Here is an 8882-nt window from a genome sequence, read left to right as displayed (position 1 = left end):
TTTTTTCTCTGCCCTTCAATTTGCATATTTTCTATTATCTACCTCATTTTCAGTAACCTTGTGTTTACTCTCTTATATTTCATTGATTGGATTTTGATCTTCAAATATGTATTTTTTTAAATACAGAATTTCCATTTGATAGTTTCAACACATTCTGATACTCAATGATTTTTTTTCCCTATTTTATCTGGTTTTGTAAGTGATGTCTTCATTTTCTGTTACATAATAATTGCACTTTAAAGTATTCAGGGCTGATTTGCATTACTGGATCATGTGTGATTCTATCTTTATTATAATAATAATAATTATTATTATTATTTTAATCCTCTTAATTTGCAGTTGTAAGGCCCTGTTTGTTGACATGCTGAATAATTTTTATTTTTTATTTTGTGCCATTTTGTGATTGTTTGATTCTGTTTCGAGAAATCTTTTTTTAAATTTTATTTTATTTTAAAATTGTGGGGTACAATTCAGGGTTAAGTATACAAATATTCATTGTGCAGGTATCCTTGTTGAAGAGGTGTGCCCCCCTTCCCCAGGCAGATTTCGACTACTGTCAATCCCATCTCCACCCCCGCTTCTCCCCTTCATGCCCCCTGCCTCCCGCCCCCACCCTGCAGTTTCTTGCTGTTAATCCTTTTCTTATAGTATTAGGGTAGTTGTTCAAGGTCCACTTATGAGTGAGAACATGTGATACTCAGTTCTTTGTTTCTGTGAAAGATCACTCAGTATTAGAGACTCTATAAGTCCATCCAGGTTGCTGCCAAGTTCATGGTTTTTGTTCTTCTTTATGGCTGCATAATATTCCATTGCGTATATGTACCACATTTTTAAAATCCAGTCGTCTTTTGATGGGCAGCACAGTTGGTTTCATGTTCTTGCTATTGTGAACAATGTTGCAATAAACATACATGAGCAGGTATCTTTTTATAGAGTGATTTGAGTTCTTCCGGGTATATTCCCAGTAGGGGTTTTGTGGGGTTATATGGAAGGTTGATTTTTAGAACTTTTAAGAATCACCACACTGTTTTCCACAACACCTGTACTAGTTGACACTCCCACCAAGAGTGTAGAAGTGCTCCCTTTTTGCCACATCCTCTCCAGCATCTGTTATTTTTTGAGTTACTGATGATGGCCATTCTGACTGGAGTTAGGTGGTATCTCAGTGTAGTTTTAATTTGCATCTCTTTAATGACTACTGAGGCTGAACATTTCTTCATGTATCTGTTGGCTGCTTGTATGTCTTCTTTTGAGAACTGTTTATTCATGTCTTTTGCCCACTTTGTAATGGGACTGTTTGTTTTTTCTTTTCAGCACATTTGAGTTCCTTGTAGATCCTAGATGTTAGGCCTTTGTCAGACATGGAGTGGGCGAATGTTTTTTCCCGTCTGTGGGCGGTATCCCTGCTCTCTTGATGGTTTCTTTTGCTCTGCAGAAACTTGTCAGTTTGATGAGGTTCTACTTGTCTATCTTATCTCTATGGCTTGGGCACTTTGGGTTTTAATCAGGAATTGGTTGCCAGTTCCAACTTTCATAAGAGTGTCTCCTGCATTTTCTATGACTCTTATAGTTTGAGGTTTTACATTTGGGTCTCTGAACCATTTAGAGTTAAATTTTGTGTATGGGGATTGGCAGGGGTTCTGTTTCAATCTTCTTCATGTGATCAGCCAGTTTTCCCAGCACCGTTTACTGAATAGGATCTCGTCTCCCCAGTGGTTGGTGGTGGAGGCTTTGTCAAAGATAAGTTGGTTGAGATATTGAGGTTTTGCTTCTGGAATCTCAATTCTATTCCATTGATCTATTTGCCTGTTCTTGTACCAATACCAGGCTGTTTTGATTACTGTAGCTTTATGATAGAATTTATTTTTTTAATTTTTTTAATTTTTTTGAGTTGGAGTCTCACTCTGTCACCCAGACTGGAGTGCAGTGGCCGCTCCTGGCCACCGCAGCCTCGACCTGCTGGGCTCGGGCGATCCTTCCGCCTCAGCCTTCTGAGTAGCCGGAATTACGGGCGCGCGCTACCACGCCCGGCTAATTTTTTGATTTATTGTAGAGATGAGGTCTCGCCTGCCCAGGCGGGTCTCGAACCCGCGGGCTCAGGCAATCCACTCACCTCAACCTCCCAAAGGCGTGGGATTACAGGCTGAACCACCGTGCCCGGCTTATGATAGAATTTAAAGTCTGGGAGTGTGATACCCCCTGCTTTGCTTTTTCTGCTGAGGATTGTTTTGGCTATTCTTGGTCATTGATGTTTCCATATGAATTCCTGTATTGTTGTTTCTAGGTCTGAAAAGAATATTGCTGGTAATTTGATGGGTACTGAGTTAAGTCTGTAGATTGCTTTAGGTAAAATGGACATCTTAACAGTGTTTATCCTTCCAATCCATGAGCATGAAGTATTTTTCCACTTGTTTGTGTCATCTTTGATTTCTTTGAGCAATGTTTTGTAGTTTTCATTGTAAAGGTCTTTCCCATCTCTGGTTAGGAAGATGCCAAGGTATTCCATTGTTTGGTGGCTATTGTGAATGGAATTGTGCTTTTTATTTGGGTTTCTGTTTGTTTATTATTGGTGTATAGAAATGCAATTGTCTTTTACACATTTATCTTATACCCTGAGAAATCTATAGGTCCCAGATGGAGTGATCCTTCTCTACAGTTGGTCTTTTATTTCCTTTACTAAATTGATATATTGTATATCTCATTCCCTTAAGCTAATTCATGGCAGAAGTGAGTAAATCTTGAGTTGATATCAACTTCCCTTCTGAAATTGTAGTGTATTCCTCTGGCCGTTCCCCTGGGGATGTAGTGAAGTCTAACCCTCACCTCTTTAGTGCTGCAAGACTGTTGACATTCTACTCAGCCTAGCTTTTAGACTTCTGTATAGCACAGAATTCAGAATGTCTTGAAAATAAAGCTTTTTTTTTTTTTTTTTTTTAAATCAGAGACTCACTGTCATCCAGACTGGCATGCTCACCACAGCAGACTCAGGTGATCTTTCTGCTTCAGCCTTCCAAATAACTGGAACTACAGGTGCCTGCCACCACTCGCAGTTTATTTTTTTATTTATTGTAGAGATAAGATCTTGCTAAGTTGCCCAGGCTGGACTTGAACCCCTGTACTCAGGCAATCTTCTCACCTCTGCCTCCCAAAGTGCTGGGATGACATTTGTAGGCTCCTGCTCCTAGCCAAGAAAGCATGTTAGTTCTGTGAGACTTCATAGATTTTACCTTTTTTCTCAGCTGTCACAAGAGTTGAGTTTCTTCTTAGAAAAAGTCCAAATCTTAAGCTCTCATGAACATCCAAAATTGGAAAAGCAACCAGGAACTATCAAGTGATAGTCAGATAATCAGCTCACCACTCTAGATGTTCTTCCTTTTTTAGCACCCCAGATCTTTTTCTTTTTTTGAATTGGAGTCTCACTCTGTCACCCAGACTGGAGTGCAGTGGCCACTCCTGGCCACCGCAGCCTCGACCTGCTGGGCTCCGGCAATCCTTCCGCCTCAGCCTTCCAAGCAGCTGGAACTACAGGCACGTGCTACCAAACCTGGCTAATTTTTGATTTATTATAGAGATGAGGTCTCACCAAGTTGCCCAGGCGGGTCTTGAACCTGCAGGCTCAGACAATCCACTCACCTCAGCCTCCCAAAGTGCAGGATTACAGGCTGAGCCACTGAGCCCAGCTCCAGGCCTTTTAATCCTTTTTGATTTTGCCATCTCTAATGCTTGTAAGCAAATTATATTAATATTTTGTGTTTTATCTGTTCTTTTTCCTTATTTGGTGTTTTTGTTTTACTTTTGCTTCTCAGAGACGGTCTGTTGGTAGATAAGAAAAATACCCAGACATAGTTCTCAAAGTTACAACATAAATTGGCCACACTCCAAAAAATGCATTTTTTAGGAGACATACTTTGTCATGAAAACATATAAATATTTCACTAGTTCATGAAGCATTTCTTCAGTTTTAACAAAGCAATACGTAGTCAAAATTTTGTGTAAAATTAACATTTCAAGAAAATGAACTTTTTGTTTTGCCTGTCTCTTCTACCCATCTCTAATCATCAAACCATTGACTAGTAACTGGAATATTTACTAGCTGGAAAAGCCCAAAATGTTAACACCTATCAGTATTCAATATGTATCCAAAATGGGGTAAACATTTGTATTTCAAGCATACTAGAATTGTGAAATAATGAAATTAAAAATTGTGTGGATAATCCCAAGCAGCAATTTCAACTGCGATCAAAACAGGTTTTGCAGATGTGCCTTTGAAGCAAACCAGTCTTGTTCTTTTTTTGTTTTAGCTAGTTTGCTCAAAAAATCATTACTTTTTTTTCTTTTTCTTTTAAAGATATGGGGTACAATTCAGGGTTAGGCATATCCTTGTTGATAAGTTGTGCCCCTCCCTCCCCTGGCAGTTTCCCACTACTGCCAATTCCTTTCTTGTATTATTATGATAATTGTTCAAGGTCCATTTATGAGTGAGAATTATGATACTCTGTTCTTTGTTTCTTTGATAGATCACTGAGTATGATAGACTCTAAATCCATCCAAGTTTCTGTGAAGTCCATATGTTTGTCCTTCATGGCTGCATAATATTCCATTGTGAATATGTACCACATTTTTTTTAACCAGCCCAGCTTCGATGGGAAAAAAATCATTACGTTTATTTACATTTTACAGCTTTTTCCAGTAAAAGGAATATGAATAATACATAATAAAAATAAATTGTCTTAATTTTAGCATAGAGCACATATCAGTGAGATAATTTAAATTTCAGGTCTGCAACTTTAGTTGTTTACTTTTACAGTTTTTTTTTTTAGCTGTAACTTTTATATGTGTCAAATATATCATTTTATAACCACTTATATATTATGTCTCACAAAGACGTTTCTCATCATCTTTCAGAAAACAAAATGAAGAGTAGAACTGAGTTTATAAAATGACATCACTATCCTATAAAGAAGTTATTGCCAAATCATGAACACACTATGTATTAATATATATAATATACTATAATGACTCCCTAAAGACATCCATCTTGAATTTCTCATAATCCATTAATGTATTTGGTTACAGGCAAGGAAATAAGGTTGCTGATGGAAGTAAGATTGCTTAACAGCTGATCTTAAGATAAGGAGATTATCCTGGGCTACCTAGATAAACCCACTTCATCAGAAACGTCTTTATACATGGAAGAAGGAGGAAGAAGAAGAATTAGATTCTTCCAAGTAGCTGGAATTACAGACATGCGCTACCACGCCCGGCTGATTTTTTGATTTATTGTAGAGATGAGGTCTCGCCAAGTTGCAAGCGGGTCTCAAACCCGCGGGCTCAGGCAATCCACTCACCTCGGCCTCCCAAAGTGCTGGGATGACAGGCTGAGCCACCGAGCCCGGCCTGCAATGAATTTTATGGACGTGTGTTGTAGAAGCAATAGGAAACTAATACAGCATAAAATACCAGTGCAATGATTAACACTATCTCAAGTAAAAATAATTGTACAGAGTTGCTTTGTTTCTTGAATTAATTTATAGAAATGTTCCTTTTATTGGAAGAAATAATTTTGGAGTTGTATAAACATAAAAGAAGTATAAATGATATAAAAACCTATAAATAATAATAGTACTAATAGTGAGTCATTCTTATGTATTACATCCTGTTGTAGGTGAATTATCATCTGACGCAGTCCTCACCACTACTCTCTGAAAAAGATATTCTTATTATCTCCATTTCATAGAGGCTCAGAGAGGTTAAACTGCCCAACTGACTGGCCCATCGTAACACAATTACAAATCCCAGAGTCAGTATTTGAAGTCAATGTAGACTGCCCTATACTTTCTTGAGTCTACATTAGAAGTCACAAGTAAGTCAGAATCTCTATGTAGTGTTAGAATTGAATATTTTTAGAATGTGAAACAACTTTACAGACATTCACATGTTAAACTTCTAAAATTTTATTTCGTGTGAGAATTATGGAACTTGAAATTCATCATTAAATATCTTTCTTTTTAATTTTTTTTTTTAATTTTAAAGATGTGACGTACAATTCAGGGTTAGGTACATATATGTTCATGTGGGTACCCTTGTTGATAAGGGGTGCCCCTTCCTCCTCTGGCAGTTCCCCTCAACTGTCAATTCCTTTTTTATAGTATTATGATCATTGTTCAAGGTCCACTTATGAGTGAGAACATATGGCACTCCTTCTAAAAACTCTTTTAGAATGTTATAAAACATCTTAGAAACCCAGCTCTTCAATTTTATCGGTCAGTCACCAGGAAAACCAGAATTGGAAGCAAGACTAAAGCACACGTATTTCTCATCAAAGTTAAAAACTCTTTTTTGGGGGGGTTAGGAAATTGGGGGTTGGTGACTCAATTCTTCAGATCTACCAATACCAAGGTGACAACTTCTCTAATATGCCGCTGGTTGAGTTCTTAATCAACAGAAAAGCATTTCTTATGATGTTATGCCTCTCTCAGGAGAACAGGTGTAATAGCCTCTGACCTCCTTTCTCCCCTCCCTACTGAAGTCACACCACCTACAAAAACACTCCTCAGAAATTACCCTCACAGGTGGTCACAGAGATGCCCTTAATATGTAAATTATATCAAGTAAAGCACTTGCTTAAGAGCTCTTCCTTATGCCTTCCTTGTACAGTTTGAGCACAAATGTAGCACGCTTTTCAGGGACTATATAAACGGGTCCACGACAGTCTGCCTGGGTTCTTCATAAACCATTATCTTCCTCCCCGACTGTGTTCCAGCTCAACAACACCCCATTATTTGATATTTCTTATTTCTTGTTGGCAGGTGTGTGGCTCTTACTACTTCCTGCAAAGTGTTTTCCTGAATAGCCTTTGGATTCCTTTTCCTTCTGTTTATGTTCATTATACAATATTTAGAGGGATGATGTTATTTCCTTTATTTCCCTTCTACTCTCATTTGAGTGTTAGTTCCATGTATATTAACCATGACAGTAAGTTTGTCTAGCATGTGTTTAAAAAATATTTGTCAAATGAATGATTTGAGTTTATTTTGGTGGCCTGGGGCAGCAATGCCTCCAGTTCTTTCTTAGAGATGCACATTGAAAACATATCGCCTACTACAAAACTTGTACCAATATGAATAAAACAAAACCAAGAAACATATTCACAGCTAGTGTAAATTTATATTCTTGATCATTTGATTCAATAGTGTTAATTTAATGTTAAAGAAATTATATTCTTAGAAAATTATATAGCCTGGCTCGGTGGCTCAGCCTGTAATCCGGTGCCTTTGGGAGGCTGAGGTGAGTGGATTGCCTGAGCCCGCGGGTTCGAAACCCGCCTGGGCAACTTGGCGAGACCTCATCTCTACAATAAATCAAAAATTAGCCGGGAGTGGTAGCATGCGCCTGTAGTTCCGGCTGCCTGGAAGGCTGAGGTGGAAGGATCGCGGAGCCCAGCAGGTCGAGGCTGCGGTGGCCAGGAGCGGCCACTGCACTCCAGTCTGGGTGACAGAGTGAGACTCCAACTCAAAAAAAAAAAAGAAAATTATATTCTATTAAATTTATATAAGTATAATTCCTATATTAATTTACATTAATATATATTAAATTACATTAATTTAAAATATTAGTAGTATCACACTATTATATATTATGTATAAATGTGTTGTGCTATCATGCAAAAATTACACATTATTTAAAAATTCAAGAAAATGATATATAAATATTGCTTTAGCATTATTTTCATGTCTGAAAGACTACTTTTTTGTCACTATTGTTTTAGAAGTCAAAGGTTTTATATAATATATATTTATATTAATTATCTCTAGTTCTTACTATAAATTTGAATATTAAAATAAAGATAACATTTATTTTAAAATATGGAAATAAATATATATATACACACACAATATATATATATATATTATTTTCCCTGAAAAGTCTGAATTTCACACCAAGCCTCAATATCAATATAGAAATATATGTAGTCTTCTTATTTTATTGGGTAAGCCATGTGCAAACAATTCTCATTTAAAATCCATGAGAGCTCAAATTCAAACCTTGGCTATGAGATTGCTTCAATATTAAGACAATCTCCAGGGATGGGTTTTAAATTTCAATCTTTTAAGAAATTTTATGTGTCTTTGATGAGCAATTTCTCATGTTCATTGCAATGAACAATAATGTCAGGGTGATCAAAAACAAGAATTTCAATTCCAAACATATCTCTAGAGATGGCATCAATATAAAAGTAATTTTCATCTGGACACGTTTTGAATTTTTACTATTTCTAGGGATTTTTTGATGTTTCTTTATTGATGGTAAATAGTGCAGTAATAGTTATCTTGAAGCTAAGGCAGATTAATGTATTATGCCACAATGTATTTGTTTTATATGTCATTCTCATTCAGAAAACATGACTTTTAAATTCTTCTCATCTACTCATTTTCAATATGTCTCCATAAATGTCTAATATCTGTTTCAATTGTTATTTCACATTACTTTAGTCTCCTATTACAAAATCTCTCCTGATCATTTTTATTGTATATTCATACTGTTCTGAGGACTTAATGTATAGTAACTCAATTAATTTTCCCAGTATCTCAATAAAGAAGCACTATATGGGGAGAACATAGAGGAACTTCTTCTTGATAAAAAAAAAAAAGCCAGTCAATGAGAATTTTAAACTAATAGCCTAAATCTAGAGTCTGTACTCTTGATCACAAATGTACACTTTCTAAATAATTGTTCTCCAGTAACTTATTTGATGCTGAGTATGATTTTATATTATATATAAAATAAAACAATATTTATCTTTGCTTGACCAGAGTCAATGTGTAATGGAGATCCATGAAATGGCATGATTATTAAACATAATTTAGTTAGCTTTGTCTATC

This window comes from Carlito syrichta, unplaced genomic scaffold (genome assembly GCF_000164805.1).
Source record: "Carlito syrichta isolate Samal-C Ts95f unplaced genomic scaffold, Tarsius_syrichta-2.0.1 Scaffold309011, whole genome shotgun sequence".
Classification (NCBI taxonomy): domain Eukaryota; kingdom Metazoa; phylum Chordata; class Mammalia; order Primates; family Tarsiidae; genus Carlito; species Carlito syrichta.
Note: the sequence above shows the minus strand (reverse complement) of the source record.